Source organism: Convolutriloba macropyga, chromosome 6, assembly GCF_964194025.1.
Source record: "Convolutriloba macropyga chromosome 6, txConMacr16.3, whole genome shotgun sequence".
Taxonomy (NCBI): domain Eukaryota; kingdom Metazoa; phylum Xenacoelomorpha; order Acoela; family Convolutidae; genus Convolutriloba; species Convolutriloba macropyga.
The window spans coordinates 61,609,458-61,634,939 of NC_134473.1; the positions used below are offsets into that span (position 1 = coordinate 61,609,458).

A 25,482-nucleotide genomic window follows, 5' to 3' on the forward strand; every position below is an offset into this window, starting at 1 on the left:
TTCGAAATTTGACAAATGCTTTATTGAGTAGATCCCACAGATTTTTTGTAGTGGTATACCGCGGTTGTTTGCTGATTTTTTTCAATTGAATACTCGACGGCCTTCCGTTTGCTGCGCGAATCCAATAGAACTATGTTCACTAGCAGTTGAAGAGCGACTATGTGTAACTTGAGTTCATAAATCAAAAGGAAACTTTGATTGTGGAATTTAAATACTTATGGACAATTGCTTGAAATGATATCTACAGACTTGTGGGAATAGAAATATAAGTCAAATGATATAAAAAATTAAAATCATATTTTTATCAGTGATTTAATAGTGGATTCAATATGATGAGATCAGATCTTCTGGAGGTTGAGATAATTTAGTATATTTACATAATTCTTGTGTACCATAGCTGGATAGAGAATAAATTTGTTTTCTATTATGATTTATGTCAGCTCAACTGTGGCAGCTCAGTTCTAAGGTCAGTGCTCTCAGGGGAAACATAGATGAAACAACTAAAACCATCATATCCCGGCCCCATTGTTAGAAAAACGGCTGAATTTTCCATAATAGCAAAACTTAGGTAGAAAGAGTCGGTCCAAGTGGTTCAAAAGATCTTTTTTATCTCTACAGAGAAAGATGATAAAGTTATGATTAATAGTTCTAAATTAACTTTGAAAACAATGGTACAAATTTGAAAATATTCCAAAATCGAACAAAAATAATGGAAATCGGCCGGTGTCCAAAAAACTTTAAACCTCTTCAATTCCTTCAAGAAGATAAAATTCAAAGATTTCTGCTACTCTTCCCCAGCCAAAGTGGGTCAAAACAAACATTATTTTACTATGTTAGCAATACATAAATCATCGGAAACTGTTTGCCAACTAAAAGCTGATTAATTCGGCCTTTTGTTAACTTCAACTTTTAAACTCAAAACAAATTCTAAGTTTTTCGAACTAAAACCTTTTTCTGAATAATTTTTGTCACTCCAATTGGTTTTATCTGCTTTGAACGGCTTGTAATTGAGATATCTGAAATCAAACTGGAATTGACCGAGTATCTGTTAGAGATGCTAAGTGGATCAGATCTGATCATCTCGTCAGTTCTTATGTTCATGCAAGCCTCATCACAACAATGTTCATCACAAATGACTCGATATTATGACAAATAAATTTAGAAAATTTCCCATGCTCAAGTATGGAGTCTTTCCCATCATAGCCCCCCCCCCCATTTTATCCACCCATTATGGTACGATTACCATGATGGGGGCTATTATATTACCATTAAGCTACTATGCCGGGGGCTATACTTGGAAAAACACATTATAGAACCCAACACCGCACCCAAACTTAGTGTTCATATATTTTTTTAGCCCCCATCAAGGAAATCATACCAAACGGGGGGCTATTATTCCGTGGGGGGGAGCTATAAGGGGGAAAGACCGATCTATTCTTAACGAAATGGAAAAGTTGCATCTCAATGTTAAATGTATTTTCTCAAAAACTTATCGCAACGATCCGATATACAATATAACGTTAGTGATCGCTGCCAATAACTCATATACATAAACGCTGAACACAATTCTCATTGTAAATATCTATAATACCGACAGTTTTTGAGTTTTAAATATAATCCCCAAAACACGTTCTAATGACTATTAATATGCAAGACAGTGCACCCACAAACGCTGCCACTCCGACTTCTTTTTACCGCCAAGCAAGCTACAACAATTCAATGCCTATGTCAAACGATATTCCAAATTATCATCTTTATTCATTCCAAGCCCAGTTTGTTTCGTAAACCACCAATGGAAGGCACAGTAGCGCACCTGAGAAACAATCTTCCGTTAGAAAAAGAGTAAACAAAAGATGCTGAACTGTGATATATATATATATATATATATATATATATATATATATATATATATATATATATATATATACATATTAAGCCCGAATAAATTTTTTGAGATTTTTCAAGGTCCTTCTATTTTTTTGATAATTTTATAATGTATAATAAGAAACCATTTATGACCTCAATATTTTTTCTAAAACTCTATAGAATCATATATGACGTTTTCATTTGACTGATCAGACCATTTCGAGCGCGCACCATGATTATTTTGCGCTAGAAAGAAAATCAAAATTTCGACCGCACGGTTGAACCTGAGTCTGACTAGAAGCGGATGCGAGGGCACATGAGTCTTATTAGAATTAGATTTGAGTTCAAATAATTCTGATCATAGCCGATTGCGAGAGCATTTGATTATGATCATAAACGGTTTCAAGCGCGCTTAAGGCAGATCAAAAACAACTTCCGGCGCAACTGGGTCATATCGAAAACTGCTTCAAGCGCAAATGGCTCTGATTAGAAACGATTTCGAATGGAGCTGGTTCTGATCAAAAAGAAGTTCCAGCACAAGTGGGTCTGATCAGAGACCACTTCGAGAGCATGGTTTTTTCAATATTTTTTGTTATTAGGAGATATTGGCTCTGCCACCAGAAACATGCACTAAAGGTATACAGAACACATTATTTTCCAAGCAGCTCGATTTCACTTTCTTTAGCAAAACTTTCAGAGTTGGGGCTTCCTTAGTTAAGTGAGTTAATGCAAACATCAGTTTTAATGAATTCAGTATTTTACACCAAAATTAAGAGATTTGATTATAATTAAAATCATTTTGTGATCAGACTATTTCAAGCGCATCTATTTCACGCTTGATTCTAATCATAAACGGCTTCGTGCGCAATCCAATTTGATTTTGATTGGCTTCCAGCTCAAAGAATTCGCAAATCAAGCTCTCGAAGCCTCTTGGTCAGAGAGAAATTTGAATGCAACTAAGCCTGATCAGGAACAATTTCGAATGCAAATGAATATGATCAGAGACAACTGCGACCGCATTTTTTTTAAAAAAATCTTTTTATTTTTGAGAGATCTTGGCTCTGCCAGGAGGCTAGAACAAAGCAGCGTTCTGATCAGAGACTCTCATGAAGTCTGATAGCTTTGATCGGAACCAAGGAGTCCAGTTGATAGCGAAGGCTGGTCCCCTTTAGAGGTTTTTAATTAACTTTAGATCTGGACATTTCCTAGGGAAAGTTAAACAAATTAATCCATTGAGTCAGAAATTAGCCCTAATTGTGTAGCTGTGATTTCTTTTTTCACCGCTTAGAGGTGAGCGCTATTTTTTTATTCGCCGCTAACTCATTAAGGGTGACAAATTTCACCCTTAATTTTTTAGATTTGTGGTGAGTTTAGCGGTGAATAAATTTAAGATTTGCGGTTTCTAGCGGTGAATTTTTTCAACGCGTTTACCGCTTTCACCATTAAAAACAGTAAATCGTACGAAAATCAACCGCATGCACCGCCAACTTTAAACATTTTAGCAATTTTTAGCGGTGACACCTCGACCCGGGAGTCAGATCAGAAGTGAACTTCAGCGGATTTCGGTCTAATCAGGAACAGAGGTCTTTTCGAGCGCACAGAAACTGTCCTTTGCGCATGAGTTTGATCACAGACAAATTCGAACGCACTTCGGGTGCTCACAAACTGTCGAGCTGGGTTGAGTCTGATCGGAGAAACTTTCGATCTGGGATAGTCTGATCAGGACAATTTCGCGCGCACACCTCAGCATGAGTTAGCTTGATAAGTACCTTATGGTGCGGGAACTTAAGCTAGTTCTCATCATAATATTGTCATGGCTGTGAAAACCTAGCAGGCAATATAGTTAAAGTGAAGATTAACTGTTTTTCCTCCTTTCCACCTTGTGTGTCCCTGTTAGCAGTGATGTCACAGCCTCTGCAGACATATAATACACTTTAAAAAATATAACTCCCGTTTCTTTTGTCTCTTATTTCTCTTCACTTCTCCTTGCTTCCTTGCCTAGTTTAAATTGACTTAAACCAATTGACTTGGTGCCACACTTTTCTATCTCTCTCTCTCTCTCTCTCTCTCTCTCTCTCTCTCTCTCTCTCTCTCTCTCTCTCTCTCTCTCTCTTTCCCTTTCTCTCTCTTTCTATAATCTTGTCCTTATTTACTATTTCAGGATACACACGTGAACATCAACAACTAGTGGTTAGGTGGGTGGGTGTGTGTGTGCGTAACTGTATACGTATGTGCTCCTGTGTCTGTGTACGTGTGTGTGAGAAAAAAACAGGGAACGAAAAAAGATAGTGTTTGGTAGAAGACTTTCAGTGGTCTTGTGTATATAAGTGCAAAGTGGGGACTGCGTACGTGTGTGTGTGTGTGTGTGTGTGTGTGTGTGTGTGTGTGTGTGTGTGTTTGTGTATGTGTGTACGTTCTCCGTGTATAGGTAGAAGCATACTCATGATTTAGTAGATGTGCTTCATCAGTATACGTGTTCACGCGCACACACATTCTCATGACGTGCAATGAATTCATGTGTCTTTTTTGCATTCTGCTCATAGTGGTATGTGTGTGCGCATGTGTTGAAAGTACTCAATGTGCGCCTGATCTGTGGTATGGTTATGTGTCTTCACGTGTGTGCATGTGCGTTGTGGGAATTTTCCCAGTGCGGCACTTGAAATTTATTTGAGGCAATTGATGCGCGTTTTCATCGATACTAAAAACCAATTTAAATATCGCGTGGACTTAGTGGCTTCCCTCTTCCGTACTCTCTCCTCCCCTCCTCCTCCCCCCCCCCCCCCTCACATTTTTCTCTCATTACTCCCCAATAGCATTCGCTGCCACCGCTACACACGATCACTATTCATCCATTCATCTATATATCTCCTTTGGCTTTTATATCTAACTAGTTGTGTTTGGCGCTAACTATACGCCATCTCATCAATTGCACCACTTCTGTTATAAATATAATAAAATCCATTTCATCATCAGTCATTGCAATATCCCTTTTAAACGCTTTCTTATCTTCACAAAAAGCATTTGTTCAAAATCCAATCCCGTCCAGCCCTTTTAGAAAGTATTTCGGGCCTGCATTTCCAATTTGGTGAGTTATTCAGAAATCAGAAATTTTCTACATCGCTCTTCTATTCAATTCGAGAAAAATCAGAGATATGATTTAGTTAATCGTATTTTTTTTCCTTCTCTAAGTCATTCATTTAGTTCAAATTAATTAATAGCGTTCATTTTCACGCCGATTACTTTTTTTTCGTTGTCACAAAATATCAAATATTACTGATATTTTGCCACGAAAAATAGGATTATGTTCCGTTTTGCCCCCCCCCCCCCACCTTAGTGAGCATAAATCTTTTATGACCCCCAGGCGCACGTGTTATTTTCTTTCATATTAAAGTGTAACAACGTATAAAATAACGTATAATTTTTAACTGGGGGTTATAAAAAACACTGGGGGGGGGGGAAGCAGACTACATTCAAAATTAGCTTTGAACACTTTCAAAGTTGTCATAGTTTTGCTACAAAAAATCTTGTTTTCTGATGGTTTTCCAGGCTCTACTAAAAATTCTGCAAAACACGCAAGCCTTATTTTTAGAACCTTAAAGGTTTTTTGTGTTATGGACTTTCGCAAAGGAAATAAAAGCGTTTTCACTAGGTAAAAAGAATTAATTTAATTTCCCGAAAAAAGAGAGAATTCCAAAATGATATTCTACACTAGATTTTAGAGATTTACGAGAGATCTGATTAAAAGATCAAGATGATGACTTGGTTTTGGGGATGAAAAAAGAATCTAAAATCAACTCCATTAGTTTTTGTATAGATACAAAACTTATCATAGCACCAAGATTTATAGTGGGGGTCGCAATGTTTGCCCAATTTGATTCCCTTCTGCAAAGTTGCAAAAAATTAGTCGCAAAGGATACCAGTAATAGAATGTATTTGCACTTCTAAAAAAATCATTCACTCTTCCAGTGGTATCATAATCATTTAAAGCATGCTGGGAAGATCTTACATCAAATAGTCTCACTTGAATAATAGCAATCTAAAATCATCGGTTTAAGTCGAGTATTGAATCACAGCACCAAGTGTTGAAGATTCATTTGTAGCAATTTAGTGACTTGAATCAAATTCTTCTCATCTAATTAAACTTGTAATTCACACTTTCTAATATTAGTAACTGAGTTCCGAACTATCGTTTGAATGAAAATTTGAACATCCCCACTCAGGAGCTGACTGAATAAAGTCTGCTCCCATCAAAACTGTTCTAAATCTTTCCACCTTCGATACGTATAAGGATTTTGTGAAGTATTCCAGTGCATTTTTGCGTAGGGTTTGAGTAGGAACGTAGTGAAATAAGATAGTCCCTTCTTCAATCTGGTCACAAAAAAAGTGAAAAAAATGTCTCGATGTGTTTGCTTCTCTTATGAGTGAATGGGTTTTTGTCAAGGTCTAATACAAGTCTGGTTGTCCTCTCAAATCGCTTTTGGATGTTTCTGTGGGATGCGAAAATCCTCTCAAAATTGCTTCAAGTACACTCCTTCTTGAACTACTGCTGCCATACCCTGGTATACTGCATCTGATGGAGAGTGAAAAAATTTTTTTCTGCGTCTTGACCCCCAGAAAAGTGCTGCGCCACTTCCGTTGAGCTTGAAAAAGTAACCCGTCGTTGGTTTTGTGTCGTTTACATCACCAGACCAGTCTACATTACTTTCCCTCACTAAATCACAAGTACTCTAAATTGCGTAGAAAATTTTAAATTTCTTGAATCTTGAAGATATCGAAGAAGTCATTTTCCTCATAGCCAGCATTATTTGGCAGGTTCAATTATGTGTATTAGACAGATGTTTGACTAAACATTATGGCTGACCTTGTTTGTTTCGCCAGAGAAAGAGAGAGAGAGAGAGAGAGAGAGAGAGAGAGAAGTTATCAATTCAAGTTTCTGTTCACATCCACGTCATCGTTCTGCGTTGTCGGAAATGTGAAATTCGAGTCAACTTGATACCCTGAGGTTTTGTACCGATACATTTGAAACCGCTCAAGCATTGCTTCTATGTAGTGTTGTTGGTCGAGTGTGACTTCGCTCTCATGATGTCTAATTTTGATGCCCTGAAACTAGCGTAATCTTCCTCTGTTTTCCAGGTGAATTGTTTTTTGCAAACTATTTGACATCGGAGATTGCTGTCATGCTCAGTGATGGTACTATGACGACGGCAATTTAAATCGAAAATTTGTGACCATATGTCTCTGCTCACACATACAAGCAAAGACCCTTTCTGCTTCTGGCGAGACTGTGCATCGGTTTTCTGGTGCAACTGATTATATCAATTGTTTCCTGAAGTCATGTGGACGTTCCATATACAGTTCTTTCCTCTATTGGTGAGCTCAGGAAAGCGGTCTTGGTATCAACCTAGTTCTTCATATGAATTTGCTTTGCTGATACCAGGAGCAGAATTCTGATCGCTTCTGGCTTACAAGCAGGCGCAAAAACGTCAAGGTGGTACATTTCCTTTATTTGTTTGAGACTTTTTGCCACTTATCGTGTCTTATATTTGCCAACTTGAACACTGGGTCCCAATTTAATTTTGTAAACCCATTTGCCCAAAAAGATGTCCGTGTTTGGGGTTGGTCTCACTAGGTCTAATGTTGCGTTGGCTTAAAGAGCCTTGATCTTGCCCTTCATAGCGGGGTGTCACTGGTTCTAATTTTCACCATGAGTGGCTTCGTAGAATGTTTTGGGTTTTACATAGTCACGCTCAGAAAAAGATGGGCTCTGACTTCTCCAAAAGTTTGCAGAAAATTTCTTGCTCGTGTCCCATGTCTGGGTCCTACTTTTTGCGCTTAATCCAGTGCCTTCTCAGTGAAGCCAACTATTTCTGACTGTGAGAAGACTCTTACTTGCTAGGACCTACTCTTGTTGTTGTAAATTCTTTATATAGTGCTTCTTCCTCATCATTCAAAGCATTTCGTCTCAGTGTCTTTTCCTGAGTGCTTACGCTCTCTGCGTCATTTCACTCCCATTCAATTGCAAGAGCTATGCGGCGTTTCTCTTTGTTGCCATCGTCCTGATAACGTTCATCTGAGTGCCAGATCCGCAGTTGCAAAGACACCTCATCTAGTTGGTCAGGCGTTTCTGGTTTGTCAGTGATTAAGCTCGCTTCGAACTCCTTTATGATGACATGTCCTAATGGATATGCATTATAACCCTTAGTAAAATCAAGAAACTTTCCTTCCAATGCCTTGCGTTCAAGCTTGCTGACTTCTCTCTCTCTCTCTCTCTTCCACATGGAGACTGTGCAACCAAAAATCGATAGTTCACTAAATGAAAATTAAGGTCTTATACCTCGCATGAGGTCTGCTTGGCATCTGTCTTCTCCCCGTCTCACAACATAGTTTTTGATACTTTTTGCTTGGAGAATGGCAATTCCTTGCGTCTACTTGGGAAGTCTTGAGTCAAAGAGCAAACATCATCCCGTCTCCAGCAATGTCCTATTGCAATCAGCAAACGCATTCTACTGCGGAGTCTCTGGTACGGTATTCTCCAGTAGAATGCCTTAATCTAAGCACTACGTCTTAAACTGCGTTGTGGGAATCTGCATTGCCGTTCCTTGTCTCAGCTTCCTGGGCGGCCCGCATTGAGACCAAAATTTTTCAGTTCGGCCAGTGCTTCATTCTTCGACATAAGCAAGTCCTTAAACACAAACTTCCTGCACTGGTCTGCAAACACAATGCTGAATAGCAATTTTGATAGTGACCCCATAATGATAGTCCCATCACTTTTGTGAACACCCTCTCCAGTTTCTCTTCTCCATTGGTCTATGTCCCTTTTGGTCATTGAATTTTTACTATCTTGGCCAATGCACACAAATTGCATACAGCTTTGAGTTACCTCACTCTCTCTGATGCACTCCTGACCGCATCCGCTTGATTCGACAGGCAAAATAGCTTTTGCTAGTTCCTTGCACTGTCAAACTTCATCAATCTCATCTTCAACGCTAGAAAGTACTACAGTGTAAGTTAAACAATTTTTTTTCTTGACTAAAATTTTCTGAGTTCCCTTCTGGAGTTTCAGCAGCCATTTCATCTCCAGAAAGCGAAGGTATTTAACCATTCCGTGCATTTTGAGACTGATAGGAGTTTCGAAGGAAAATTCAGGCACAGAAAATTTTCTTGATTTCGCTTTGGAAAGTCCCTTTGCTTTTGGGTTGCTGATTCTCACATATCCCATGCCCACCACTCTGGAATCCTCTACAATGAGATTTTCATCAACTAATAAAAAGGGCAGAAAACCGAAAAAGGCTTCAATGTTTGTCACCAAGTGATCTGTGCAACAACTGTACTCTAGCATGCTTACTGTCTTCCACTGGGTATGTGTAACCCAGCATTCTCGTTTGATGTAGCTAATGATCGACCCATGGCGACTGACTTACGTTCAACTCCATCTCTTTGTCTCTTGCTTGTCCTTCCTGGGTTACCCATATAGCCACACTTGCTGCCTGCATTGCGCTGTCTCGTTCCCCCTGAAGCCCAAGGGCAAAGAGTCCAAGGATCCCGCACACAGAGCAGTTTCCTCTATTGGATCCCTGAAGTCAAGCGTCACTGCTTTTTCTACTGAACAAACTTGTTCCTTCTGTATGTTTGCCGTGCTCCCATGAAAGTTCTTCAGCATGCTCCTCAAATCCGTGAAGTTCGTTGTCTGATGAAAGAAATCCTGTATGACAAAACCTTCACAACTTATTGGCAGACAAAGGCGTTGAAAAATGTCTCTGATACCACTTCCTTCGGTCTACCACTACCTCCGGTCCTCTGATGAAAATGTTTTTCTGAAAACTCAGAACCCTTGAGCTGCAGTTGAGCCAACACTGCCACCAGACCCATCACTGTCGGCGTCTCAACCCTCTGAATGAAATCTCTATAGCAAAAACTTCTAAGCCTTTGCTCTATCTCCTGTGCCGTCATCACCGACAAATTCATGTCTCATCAAAACAAGTGTTGTTGCATCTAGCGTCAGTGCCAGATGACAAAACACATTGTTTCGCTTCTCAATGATGTCTGCAGCTCGACTATATGCATAATTTTTCACCTTGTTGTTCTTTTTCTCATCATTGCTTGCCCCATTGGCTCGTGGTGCTGGCTGATTGGGTTACTCCTTTGTTCCCAGTAGTGATTTGCCGAGTCCTTTAAAAAATTGTTGGGTTGTCGAAATTCGGAAGCGCAATTAAAATGTGTTTAACTCAGTAAAAAATTTTATTGCAAAAATAAGTGACAGAATATCAAAATTATATTTTACAGTAGAACTTTACGGGAATATTTTGGTTGAAGATCAGGATGAATATTTAAATTTAGGGATGAAAAAAGAATCAAAAATCAGCTGTATGTATACTTATTATCATTGCGAAAAAAGTCAGGATAGTAAACTAACCATAGCACCATAAATTATAATCGGGGTCGCACGGATCAGCCACCAAGTTTTGCTACCGCAAAATTCCGATAAACCAGTCGCAACGGATACCAGATATAGAATGTACTTGCACTTTTCTAAGAATTCATTCGCAATTCTGGTGGTATCATAATGAAATGTTTGCTGAAAGATTTCACATCAAATAATCTAACTCGAATGCTAGTTATCTAAAATAATCTTTGAACCAATTACTGAATCACAGCACCACATTACACTTTGAAGATGTATTTATGTCAATTTGGTGACTTTAACGATTTTGCTCCTTTCTATTATTTAAGTAAGTTAACGACAAGAGTTTGAATAGACATTCGATGTTTTTTCTATGATCAAATTTTTTTTATTGTTGCCGCACGTTCCTTTGAACATACACTCACGCTACCCAAATTTTTGAAATTGACAATTTGAAAAACGTGAAAATACGGGAGGAGAAAGCTGTCTTTCTGGAAACCTTCTTCCTATCCAAAACAAACAAAAAATATCAATATAAGGATGATCGGTAATATTTGTTTACTCCTTAAATTGCAAACTAACGCACGTTTTTAACTGAAATGTTTTAAATAAATAAAAATAAAACATAACTAAAAATTTATTAGCACTCTTATATAACCATTGCTAATCGCAAAAGAAACCTAAATTATTGAAAAAAAGGTAAATATTATAGTAACAAATTTAGATCTCCGCTAACAATCAGCAATTACAGGGATTAGCTACCAAAATTTAAATTAATAAAGGTCATTTTGGGTATAAACAGGGGAATTAATGTAGAAAAAAAAACAAAATATGCCAACGGGATATAAAAAACATCGACTGATTAAAACTGGATTTTTTTGGACTTTAAGAAACAACGATTAGACCGAAACTAGCCTTGCTATTGCAGTTTGTGTTTGAGAAACACGTAATTGTTCCAAATATTATGAACATAGATAATTTGACAAAAATCAATATATCTAAAAAATGACACATTTTGAAAAGCTATCGAGTTAAACTAGCAAAAAAAAATGTTTTTTTTTTTAATTTATGAACATTTTGAAAGGATTCAGAAGTCAAACTAGCTATCTTTGCAGTTAATGAAGATTGAGTCAACGTTTTGTAGTAGTGTTAATCCGGTCGGTAAATGTAATAAAATGGACTAAAGGGGCTTATTTTGTGCTATTTTTGATGAAAAAAGGCTAAATTTTGGAAAATTTAGCAAAAATTTGAGTTAAAAATGGATCAAACAGTTCAACAACACTCTCTTGTTTTCAGAGGTAAACCCAACAATACTATCGTTACCAATTGTAACATGTTTTCTAGAGCAAAATTGGCAAAAATTGAGTAAAACTACGGAAGATTGGAACAATAGGAACGAAAATCAAAAATTTTTACCTCGATAACTCTGTGGAAAAACGAAATTGAAAAAATCGTTTTAATTCTATAATCCACGTTGGACGGGCTTTTAATTATACCACACACAACCCTCTACTGTGAAATGTTCGGTCGGCGAAAATCGAAGAACTGAAGAAATAACCGTTTAAGTATATAGTTCCTCCCTCACTAAAGTGTGTCGGCACAATAATTGAAGTTTGGAGGACTTCAAATTACAGCAACATATATTCGTTATCCCTCTCGAAAAAACGCTTAGTTTCAAGGCTGCAGATCGATATTGTTTTGAATTGAGGAGAATAAGCAAAAGGCTGTAAAGATTAATCCAATGTCTCGAATAACTGAAACAATTTGTAGTTTAAAAATTAACAAATAAAAAGTTTTGTCAAACTTTTAAAAATTAAAAAAATGTTTGCTTTTCCAGTAGCGAGCGCAAATGGACGCGTTATTTTGTGAGCAAAATTGCACTGACTACTAACCGTTGAATCAAATTCTATTCAGGTTTCAATTCCGTAGGTTTTTTCTAATGAAATCATAAGTGATCTGAAAACGGAGTTAAATTTTGTCCGTCGGCCAAATTTGCTCAGCCAAAAAAGAAGGGCTTGTATAGAGTTCCTAACCCCCTATTTCATGGAGGGTCAGAACAATGATTTTATAGCTCTTAGAGTACCGTGAAGAAACAACTAAAAATTTAAGGCAGCGAAATGTCTAGACATATTTTTACGGTAGATTGGCAAAATCGTCCTCATAATCGTATAAGATCGCCACGATCCGAATATGAAATCTTCTTGATTTGATTTCATGTAAGAATCATACATCAAATCTTTGATTTCGTACAAGGATTATATATGGTTTCCTTGATTTCATTCTGCTATGTCTCTGGTTTATTCGGGTTCTTGAATGCATTAACAAATGTTATTTGTATGATAGTTCTTGTTTTCCCTGCAAGAACGAGATATGATTTCCCTGGTTCCATGGAAGGATCGTACTTAAAAGGTTGTTATGATTTGTTTAACCTCATACATCGTCCCTGTATGGAACCAATGAAATTGAAAACGGGTTCTTTTGAAATCAGATGCAGCGTTCTTTTAGTAGCAGAGTATGGCAACGGATTGGCAAAATCGTCCATAATTGTTTGGAAAAAGTTTACCATAATTGTTTGGAAAAAGACTGTCCATTTTCCGCTTTTTAAATGAATTTTCACAGATAAGTTGATCGCAGACACATATTTGTGAAATAAAACTTAAGCACGTTTAGCAGTATCTGAAGTACTGAAAAAAAGTTGTGCATTCATTTTTAAACCATGTTTTAAACAGTACTCCATTACATGTTTGCGTGGCTTAAACGTAGTGAAGTGTTTTCCGTTCTGGCAGTCTAATTTGGAAAACAAGTGGCTGTGTGTTATTCTGAAATTATAAACAATTTGGAGTTGTAAATCCAAATAATCACAACCTAATCCCCATAAACGCATTCTGCACAGCGAGCGGTGGCTTCTAACGGAAACATTAGTTGCAAGCCACTTTTGCTTCTACTCTTCGTAACTGGTTTTGAGGATTTATCAGGCACCGCTTGTAAGTGAGTTACCGTTGAATTATTTGTCGACATAATTCATTAATGTTACAAGAATATTCCACAATTGAAACGTTAGCACACCACACTTTACTCAACATTTCAATTTGCACAAAGAAGTCAAAATGACAACGAATTATTAATGAATGCCAATTAACGTTTTGTTATTGTTCACGGTAAGGTTCTTGCTTCAACTGTCTAAATCTGTTTTTTTAACTTTTGAACATACACTCCCTTTGCCACTGAATGTTATATCTGACAACGTAATTAAAGTGCGTTTTTTGTAAGTTACATTCCTAGTTACTCGAAGACAACTAGGAGCGAATTTTAAAGAGACGTTCGACAAATTGTTCACTTTGGTCCAAAATTTTAAAAAATTAAAATCAAGCTTCAAACCAAAATTTAACAAAATTATAAAAGTAAAGAGACCTGTAAGTAAAAAAAAGTTTAAATGTATCATATTAATACAGTCATTAGAAAAATATAGTGGACAAAATTGATCAAAAAATCAAGTATAAACAAGCATAGCATGACAAGTCCTGACCTACAGTTCGAAAATGTTCTGTTGACTAAACAGCAAACTAGACATAGATTGGGCTATGAGTGGATTTTCAAAACCTTTTAGAAAAAAAATTGGATGAAAAAATAATAAAAAACAGTAAACATTAAAATCAAATTGTTGCATGTGAACAAAAAGCACTAGAGAGAAAGCAAATTTTTGCTCAATCGCAAATTTCCTACTGTACTTTAAAATAAAAGTGAAAAAAACTGGCTTTTTCGATCCACTTCCTGTTTCCGCCTGACTGAAATCATCATTTCCTTTTGACTTCAAAAATCATGAAGACGTGTCAACGTGATTTTTTGAAAAAGACAAAACCGAAAAGTTCAAAAGAAAGGACTGGAGGTGTCTCTGCCAAAAAACAACTTTTCCCGTTAACTACCAACTAAAGCAATCAATAAAACTTAAAAAAAATTATGACGAAAAACAAAAAAAGTTAGCTCGAAAAACCAAAAAAAACTATTAACTAGCAAAAAATTAAAATGCTTAAAAATTTTATTTGTATAACACAAGTAAAACTAACAACGAAAATTTTTTATTGAAATTGAAAACACCAAACTGCTCACAGAGCAACTGGCAAGCATTGTCGGGCTGGCAAATTTTTCCATATGTGAAGAAATATCGAGAAACTGCTTGAAATACTCTCTGAAAATGCTTAAAATGATTGTTATGGCCTACTCAAACAACAAAGACTGCAAACAAACTCGTTTCAAACAAAACAAAAATGTTTAAAAGGGCATCACGCAAACAAGTTTTTTTTTCGCTTTCAGAAAACTTATTTTTGTTCAACACTTGAAACGCTCCAAATTTTTCACGCCTTACTTTTCCTGCTTTAAAAATCTATCCAATAGAATTGATTATTCCTACATATCTCTAATATTCTTCAAGTCGTGAAAAAGACATAATCGCAATAAAATTCAAATTCTTGCAACTGCAATAATCGATCTCAAAACCAAAACTTGACATCAGAAATCAGAATTGTATAGAAAAATATTTGAGAAGAGTTTAAACACTATTAAGCATCAATTTTAAAATATATTTTAAAACTCACTTAGGTTAACTGGACAGAATCTTGTCACTAATTTTTACGAAGCTAAAATGAGCTCTAACTAATATTCAAAACTTTTTCGAATGTAGAATTGAGAATCCGTCTAAATGAGTAACAGCGTTAAGCCTTGAGCGTATAACATAAATCATCGACAAAATATGCACTCAGATAGTTGAAGGCTCATGCAAAGGTTCATTAAGCAGAAAAAATAAACATTTTTCGAAGGAATACGATTGATTGGTTTTTGCATCTTTTTATGATACTCAATTGTGATTGGTCAATCACAGTAAAAACGGAAAATAAAGCTAAGCTATGTTAATCATAGGAAAGGGCCTTTAATCAGACTCAAACAAGTAATTAGTTGAATTGGCAACGCCTTGCACGCCATGGCCATACCTAAGTGATTCGGGTGACTTGATATGACGAATCTGTCTCAGCCGAGCTAGTGAAAGCTACAGAGTTATTAATTTGAGCCAGTTTTATCAATCGCTAGAAAGTTTAATTTTGGCAATCCGACAGACTTCCAATTTTTTGGCTAACTGGATCCTCTGATATCTGACATCCCACACAACAAAACATTGTTCAAAGCATCAAAGTCAATTCAGACCGAGAAACTTCATTATTCTTATTTTTTTTGTTCTTTTTCCAAAGAAAAATTTTTGAACTACTGATTATGTTTTTATAACGTTTACCAGAAATAGACAGCTAGGATAAATGATCATACTACTTGTGATCAAAATGCCGATGCAAATGGGAATAATTAAAATTGAGTGATTTTTTCAGAATAAAGAGCAATTGAAGATTATTGGCTGCCTTGAATACAAGTGTCTGCAAAAAATTTCATAATACTGAAAATTTCATAATACTAAACTCTTGCAAAACTTTATTGCCATTTTTTCACAAATTTTGCAAAAAAATGATGTATTTATTGCAAAATTTAAGCGAGTATTCGAAATAGAGGTAAAAATTTAAAAATCACCAGAAATTTTATTTTGATGATTTGCAAAATTTGCATTAAATACAAACGCGATTAATCTTGCTTCTATGCAAATCTTGGCAGTACATGAACGAAAACTGCTGAATGACTCAAAAATATTATGATCAACAGCGGTAAACAGTAAAACAAAAGTTAACAGAGGCCGCCAGACAAGATTAATGAGTCGAAGGCGAAATATAGAACTCAATAAAAAGTTTAATGATGTATGTGTCAATTAATTGAGAAACAAATTACATATATGGTCCTTCATTTACTAATTTTAAATCTTTAGGTATATTAGACTTCGATCTTCATCGCACAAATCAATTGGATATTTACTGCACAAGTTTTTCAACAAACTGATGTATTTAGTCCCATTTGGTTATGGCTTGTTGTTATCAAAAGGTCAAAAGTCGGTGCCAGGAATGAGAATGATTGTAAATCCAGAAACTGTATATAGACTTCTTACACTTATATATATATATATATATATATATATATATATATATATATATATATATATATACATTATTTCATGTCAAAATATACACTGAATTTTTTCCTAAGTTAAATTGCACCTCTGATTTGATCCCGATTTTGATCTATCCATAACTACTATCATGCAATTATCAGCCTAATTCACATTTTTGTATGATTCTTGTAAGCCCAAAAACATTTTGTTTTTAACCTGTTCCAGCTCTGTTTGTCAGTTTAAAATACAGTGTTTTTAAAGTGTTTCTTCAGCGATTGTGCATCACTTGCCAGGCATTTTTAAACTATACTATATCACACCACAGGCATATTCACATCATACTACATTGCACCACAGGCATTTTTGCACCACAATACAAAACACCACATGCATATTCGCACCCTAGTCAACCGAAATTTTCATTACATACTGCACCACACCACAGGCATTTTCACACCATACTACGTCAAACCACACGGATACCCACACCATACAAGATCCCGCCACACGCATACCCTCAACTTACTACATCAAACCACACGTACACCAACACCATACTACATCACACCATACGCATACCCACACCGTACTAAATCACACCACACGCATCCCCACACCATACTACATCACACCTCTGCCAATTGAAAAGAAAACGTAGAAGAAGTAAACAAACATCGAATAGAGGAAGCAAACGAAGAAGGGCGAGAGACAACAAAATTGCAAATAGTGGCAGGTCGTCAATACACCCGCTAAGTCATCCGGGATATCTTGAATACACCTGTTAAATGGTCCGGGATATCGTTAAAAACAACTGTAGTGTGACCGAGGACCGGGGAGGCAGTGACTAAACCTCCTAAGTGAACCGGAAGATCACGAATACACCTGCTAAGTGACCCAGGAGATTGTAAATACGCCTGCTAAGTGACCCGGAAAATTGTGAAAATAACTGCTAATTGACTGAGAGGGTTGAAAAATACCTGCTTTGGTTATTGAATTAAGCAAATACACGCTCAACGTTGCACCCAAAGCGGAGACCAAACGCACACAAAACGAAACCTGAAAGCACCCGTTTCACCGATTATACGTAGCCAGTATCAGTGTCGGCATGTAATGAATCAGTATGCAGACTGTATGTAGTATGTATGTATGCAAGTCACTGGTACCGTTTCCTTACAAAATGCATCCATTTTCCATGCTTTTTTGACTTGCTCAGGCGGTTTCATCAATTTTTAAACTTTACAATACTGTTTTTACAATAAAAATACACTGAGTATTCTCAACGGGTGATTTTGTTCCCTGGACATATTGACCAATTTCTTTGATTTAAATAAGCTGTTTCAGTACTGCTTGTACAAACTAATATTGAAATAGGCAGGTTCAGTATTGAAAAATTTTGGGTGGTCAGCTCTTCAGACCGGGTGATAACTCATTTTACATCACATGGATTAAACCTTATACTCCTGCAAAACAATCAGAACTTAGAGGCATTTGCTCTTTCATCAGCATTTTGACAGAATTGCAATGATTTCTGAGCAGGTTCAAAAAACATGTTGAGCTGTTATTCGCCATCAACAGACGGCAATGTGCACTGCCGTACGAGGCATGATATTCATACGTCTCTCAGTAATTACTTTTCAGGCAGTAAAAGGAGGATTGCAATGTGCGTTCTCACATTATTTTCACCTCTACATTTTTAAATTCATGGCCTACCGAAGGAGGAAAGATATAAAAAATTGGCATAATATTTAGCAAACCACTAACTGAATAAAGTATTGGCGCATTAGAAATCCAATGAAACCTGCCATTCAGAGAACCTGCGACAAAATAAAATAAGTTTCAAATAACGAGAAACATTAATTACACTCAAAACTCTCTGTCTATATTTAAAAGAAAACAAAATGATAAAATCAATTTGGCTTCAGATAAAACATAAGCAAAGCAAATTATACTTTGTTGCACTAAAACAGTTATGGCGCTTGGCCCTAATGAGACGCCGTAACAATTTGACATAAACGGCAGAATGGACAAAATTCAATTGCATGTTTTCATTTTTGAGGACCGTTCCTATGTGGTTGAAACAATTACGTACCGACGAAAAATTTAACAAAAAAGCGTTGTGGCTGTGTCGCAGCCGTTTAAACAATAAAAAATTCCCGCAGAACTTTAAACAAGTTCAATTGCAAACTTTTTCAATGACAGAGGGACCTTCCCATTGATTTGGTATTGTGAGAACTAAACAAAATCCTGATAATCAGAAATCGCATTTCTTAAATGAATATGTGTAGTAACAAAACGAACAAACCATTGGTTGCAAAAAAACAGACAAATTATTATGGAATTTTAGCTTGCTGTAAAGAGGGTGCAACCTGTTTTCAAAGTCAATGCCCGAACCTTGACAGATGTAAGAAAAAAATTGAGCAAGTTTTTTTAAACGAATTTCATCGAAAAACATAAACACGATAAGCTTTAAAACAAAAACAAGAGCAGATCATCACCGAGTTTCCTAGGAAGCCAATTGGGCTTGATACTAAGTAAGGACACTAATAAGGACAGAACTTGAACCTCAATTTTCCAAAACTACAGTTTTGAGAGTAATAAACCGATTTGACGTTAAAAACCATATAAACGAAACATTCAACAAATATACAAATTGCCGTACGGTTAGGGAAAAAATTAAAAAGACCTGTTACAAGACCAAGTTACAAGATCACAAACTCCAGAACAAAATGGGTATATTCAAAAATCCTTTTATTTTTGAAAACATATAAATTGAAAGTTAGTTAAATCATCAACTATACGCAGAATTCATTAGGTTTGATCCTGTATACATTTGAAGGCAGACATTGCAATCGTTCCTTACAAAGAATTCGTTGACCAACTAAAAAAACAAATAATTTTAAAAAATAAAGAATTGTTTAAAAAATGTCTAGAAAACGGTGTCGCAGCCAACAAAACCAGAAAAAATCACTATAAACTTATTTATGTTCCATTGGACCTTTCATTAAAAACACAGTGGATTGGTCATTGATAATTTGTCAATTAAACAAACAAAGCCGACTGACATAGCCGAAGTTTGTTAGAAAATAGCCGCTATAGCTTCGTAGATCTGCACAGTGAAAAGATAATAAAAGAAACAGACAAAAAAATCTTTTGATAAATGCTGAGTTGTTATATTTTCATTACGAATCTGTACAACTTATCGCTGATTCTATAACGTGCTTCTCTCAAATAACCTTCATTTAGAATGACACCCACATTCACTTGACCTTATGTCTTTATATTGAAGTAAAGAAAAGCCAATTTCAAAGTGAGGAAATAACTTATGAGAATGAGGTAAGCCACCTGTGACCAAAATCTTAAACACGTGAATGAACAAAGAATGTTGCTCTACTGAGAGTGAAAAATGACGTCACGATTAAAAATTCATGATAAAAAAGCAGATATTAATTGGTTGTGACGTCATATGGTCATAACAAAAACATTTTCAACAAAAATTAGAGAAAAAACAAGAACAGAGCTAAAAAAAAGTCCCAACTACCGTTGTCCGTCTAATAAAAAAGGAAACTCAAAATTGGGCAAACATGTAAAGATCACATCGTTTTTTGAAAACTTTTAGTACTAAAGCAAGGAAACCATTAATTAAAACAAAACCAATACAGAAATTGAACTTCATTAGGAAATAAAAAGAGGATTAAGCTCTCTTTAGCTACTAAAATTTAACTACAAGTCGACACAAGTAAGCTAAAAAGATGCAAACCGCAAAAATTCGCTGGCAAACGTAAACAAATTGGACTAAAAAAGCAAAATTTTGATTAAAATGTCTGAAATTCAGAAAACATTAGAATAAAAATTTTAGCCAATAACCTCAGATAAAATTATTCAGCAAGCTTCCTCTATCTTTAAATGTAAACTCACTAACATTGTTTACAAATTTTAGCAAAAAATAAAAAAAACTCTTTAAAAAATCACAGAAAATTTGAATAAAAACAACACGAAAATCGGTCTACTTTTTGAAAAAAAATTATACCTCGATAAATCCTTGATAAAACTGAAATGCAAAAACGTATTTCTTATTATAAATTCGACGCTAGACGGGCTTTATAATGATACCACTCACAACGCTATACGATGAATAAATAAATCGATCGGCCAAAATTTACTGACCAAAAAAACCCATTTGAGTATGCAGTTTCTCCCCCACCACCCTTCCTCTACTAATGTGGGGTCGGATCAATTATTGGGTTTGTCTACCATCTTTAAATATCCCACCCTTTAAATATCTTTAAATATCTACCATCTTTAAATATCCCACCCTTTACATCACAAAGCATTGGATATGCAGCTAAAGAGCTACAAAGAAGAATGAAAACCACAAATCTGATGATCTCAAAGTGCACTTAAAGAATATGAATAAAACCACATATAGTGTTTTAAGAAACAGATGACAAGAGCAACCAAGATTAAATGTTTTGGAATAATGTTTCAGCTGTTATTTCTACCTCATCTATTTGCATTTTTTTTTTCAAATTATTTATAAATTAAACACTTTTGACACAAAATATTTCTAATCTGGCACAATGCATAAAATTTGAAGACATTAGTAGATTAGAACAAACCTTAAAATAACAAGTCAACTCCGTTCACTCCGCATAGGTTCATTGGGCGAAGCATAACCGTATTAAGCCTAAACAATCACCAAAAAACTGAAAAAGTCAACGATAGAAATACAGAAACGGAAGCCTTCCAAAATCACATTTTTTCCATTCTCTTTCAAAAGAAAATGCAACTACACATTGTGGTTTTCAAATGCCGTCTTAGAGAAATAGAAAACTTGGAAAAATCAAATTTGATTTTATGAGGAAGCATTTCCAGTCTTTAACTCTTTGAGTATCAGAAACATTTAAACCTGCGGTTTTCAAAATTCTTCTTATAATGTGACCACACGCTCCTCACCTTGCATCGAAAAAAGAGCATGAAGTTAAATTCGATAAAGCTTAAAATAGAGAGTTGGCATATGAAATTTGGTCGTATTCAAGAGGACCAGATACTTTTTTGAGCTTTTTTAAAATTTGAGCATTATTTTTTTTTGGGGGGGGGGGGGAAGAAGGGCTGAGGAAGTTAGCAAATGGCATGATTGGGTAAAGATAATTTCTGTAGCCATTCGGAGAAAACGTTCAGATGTAATTCTGAGCCAGCTAGTCGAATTTTAAATAAACAAACCGGCAGATTATTGAAAAAACAGTTGCGATGGAATATCGTGAAAACAATTGGGGTTTAAATGATGAAACAGAAGCAGAAACTGATTAAAAAATTGGTTGTTTTCTTACAACATAAAATCATAACCAAAAATTATTTTGAGCTAAATTGGTAGAATCTTAGACGGCTGAAAAACTGCTGTCTGAAATTGAACTTGAGAATGAAAAATTTAACATATTGCTCGGCAAATTAATGATAAGCAAAGGCAAACACAGGAAATAGAACGAGAACTTTTTTTCTCAGAACAAACAGAACCTAAACTTTGTCTCTCATTTATTCTCCAATGCTTCCTACGTTGTTGACTTCACAATTAGAAAATGAATACTAACTAGGATGCTCGTTAATGTGCGTTCGCACATAATGTTCCGACCCGAGCTCATCTACATTTTTGACATAATTGTCAACCTAATGATGAGATAATTGAAAATAGATGTTTAAGTTTAAAAAAATCGTTACACGACCGAACTATTAATTGAAATACATAACACCACGCCTTATTAGAGCGACTAAGATAAAAAAAACAAACGACAAAATGAGCAAAAACATAAATTTTTTAGCGAATGTGCTAAAAGAAGAGAAAAAGAAACACAAATATTGACCGCTCACAAAACGTAAATGAAAACGCATATTGCCGAACAAACAAAACAGCGTTTAGGACATGATATCAAAGGAAAAAAGGTTTCTGAATTCAATGAATTGGATGGAACCTCTCAATGATGAGATTAAACTACAAGTTGACGAAAAGAACAAAAACTGAAAAAAAAATGTTTTGAAAACGAACAATATCATAAGTTCTAATACTGTTCGATATAAACTGACTGAATTGAGAAACATCATTCATTTAATCCTTATTTAGAAGCCTATGAGACCAGTCAGCATTTCACGACAAGAAGAATTACAGAAAATTTTAGAAAAAATTGAGCGAAAAATGTGTCAAACCCAAAAAAAAGAAGTTTTTGGTAAAAAATTTTCTTTTTCTTCATATACTTTTAATAGCAATGATATTGTTCTTTTCTTTACAACATGACTCAAAAAGTATAAAGAAAAAAAATGAACCACGAAGTTTTTGAGAAACCCAGTTATATCAACGCCATTAAAATCAATGACTTTCAACGGAAGTCAAAATGTACGCTAAGTTATACCTCAACAAGAAAGAAATGATGTTTGTAAATTATATTTAATTAACAGGACATCACAATAAGTCTTATGATTATGAAAACAACAACAAATACATGCAAAAACAAGAAATTCATTAGAGAAGTAAAAGATCAAAGTTTCGAAGCCATTGAAACCATAAGCGTTTCTCTGAAAACTTTATCGATGATGCATTGGACGTCTTCTCTAAGCCAATGGGAACTATTAATGATGGGATAATGAGATAAGACGTCAAAAGGAACAAAAATTACAAAAATCCGAATTTTTTTGAAATTACGAAAAATCGTGGCATCGGAGTCAAAAAACCAATAATTAGTTAAAACAGCTTACCGGATTAATTTCGTATGCAATAAAAAAGAAAGGGGTCATGTCATTACTGAGATTAACTTACATATCATGGAAATAGGCTTAATAAAGTTTAGCAATAAAAAAAAATTCAAAATTTTTTTTTAAAAATTGTTAACAGCCACTGAATCCAATAGCTCTCAGCGTAACTCATTTTTCCCCGAGAGGATTATAAAGATGTTTGTCATTCTTAGGTCATCAAAAAGACATCACAAAAACAACAAAAAAGCAGGCAAAACCCAAAAAATTCAGTAGAAAAGTGTAAGAAAGTGTCGAAGCGATTTTAATCATAAATTTTTTCGCTGTGAAATTTATATATGATCAATTGAAAAACTTTGTCAAGCATCTGGAAATTATCAATATTAGAATACTGTGATAAAAATTAAAAGGTGACCAAGATCACAAAAAATATATCCAAAAATTTTTTAAAATTTTGTCAAAACTCATGGCATCCAAGTTATAAAACCAATAGGTAGAAGATAAAACAGCTAACCAGATTCGATTTAGATGCAGTAGCAAAAAAGCGGTCCTGTTATTACTTAAATTGACTTGCAGTTCACGAAAAAAGTTAAAGTTTGTTTAATGTCCAAAAAAATCATAAAAATTTTTTTTGAAGTCTTAACGGCCAATAAGTTCAAGAGATTTCAAGGAAATCCAAAAAATACGCTACCTTATGCCTCGATGGGGAAAAGATCTTTCACATCAATATATTATCAAAAAGACATCATAATAAGTCTTATATACAGATAATGTAGTCCTAAAATTATAGATTTTGAAGTCCTAAAACTAATAGTTATCAGATAAAACCACCTACCAGATTAATTTTGGTTGCATTAAAAAGGAACTTGGTCCTGCCATTGCTGAGACTGACTTACTGTTCATGAGAATAAATTTAATATCAATTAAATGTTAAAAAAAATTTAAAGTCTTAGCAGCCATTAGCTGTCCACTCAAAGCATTATATAGATTTACCTAATGAACAGTAGGAAATTGAAAACAAATATTTTGTTCATTGGGTATCAGTTGACTATGAATTAGGTTTGACTTTTACAGAATCTCGATATTAAAAATTACTAGTCTCTGAGTGATTAAAAACAATAATAGGTAGAAAATTTTTTCTAAAAAAACAGCTCTCAAAATGATTTCGACATTTTTTGATAGTAAACTTCTTCAAGAGACCAGAACTAGCCTTTTTATCGGTCTATTGGTAGTACAAAATTGCTTCAATTTGTAGCGTGAAATGTAATTTTGAAATAATATCTTTATAGAAAGGCCTTAATTTGAACAAAAATTTTGCTAAAAGTGAACAAAATCATGCAAATATCGCGTGTTCACAAAAAATTTTAAACCTAGATATCTTTTCGAAAAACACGAAATTCAAAAAAATCGTTTTAATTTTGAATTCTACGCTGGACGAGCTTTTTAATGATACAACTCACATTTCTCTACGATGAATACATCGATCGGCCAAAATTGACTGAACAGAAAAACGCCATTTGCGTATATAGTTCGTCGCCCCACAAGTTTAAGAGACTCATTGCTAAATTGTTGAATTTTTATTCTTATGATTTAAATGCTCTTCCTGTCTGAGAAAATCAATAAAAATTAGCCTGAATAATAACAGAAACCTCCTCGGCAAAACACTGTCAAAAATTGGGGGAAACGGCATAATTTGGAATACCGTTGTTGAAGCGAATGTATTCCGGATCGCTACTCTGCTTCTAAAATGTGCTTGTTGGCATACGTTTGCAGTCCAAATTAGTTTCAGAAGCTATTAAAAAAGAAAACAAAACAAAACGTCAATTTTTTTCTAATAAAGTGGGCATTGCCAAATTATAGAAAGCCCAGAAAACAGACTGTAAAAAATTTTGAGACCTTTGTGTCACAATTAACTGAGATCAGTCTGAACTAAGGATTCATTTATTTTAAAAAATTTAAAAAACCAGAAAGAATTGGTAAAGTGCAACATTTCAGATTCAAAGGCTGTAAACCGAACCTTTTGATCCAAACATAGAGAATTAGGCAAATTCAACAAACTTAGTTTTTAAAAGACAATTAAAATTGGCGCAAAAACTTTTATATAACTCAGTGCCTGCCCAGCTTTACGGTTTCATTCCGGCTTCTGAAAGATCGAGATCATCGCAAAATGAATGAACATATTAGCCAAAGTACTTTCCAAAATTGTGAACTGTAGAAAACATAGCAGGACAAATCCTGAGCTGCAAATAATAGAACTTTCATTTAATTTTTAAAAAAACTCTTCACCAATAATACAAGTAAACAATTCTCCTCATTGCTAAATTGTTGAATTTTTATTCTTATGATTTAAATGCTCTTCCTGTCTGAGAAAATCAATAAAAATTAGCCTGAATAATAACAGAAACCTCCTCGGCAAAACACTGTCAAAAATTGGGGGAAACGG

General features: G+C 35.0%; 1 protein-coding gene across 2 annotated transcripts in view; it reads left to right on the forward strand.

The window, feature by feature from the left end:
- The first annotated feature begins 4,694 nt into the window (after positions 1-4,694).
- Positions 4,695-25,482, forward strand: part of LOC142341113 (uncharacterized) — a 46,353-nt gene continuing 25,565 nt past the window's right edge. The window contains exon 1 of one of the 2 annotated variants that reach the window (XM_075391994.1): positions 4,695-4,951. The gene's annotated coding sequence lies outside the window, so the exon portion shown is untranslated. Of the gene's footprint in view, positions 4,952-13,027; positions 13,426-25,482 lie in introns of those variants that run through there. The other variant, XM_075391995.1, reaches the window with a different exon arrangement.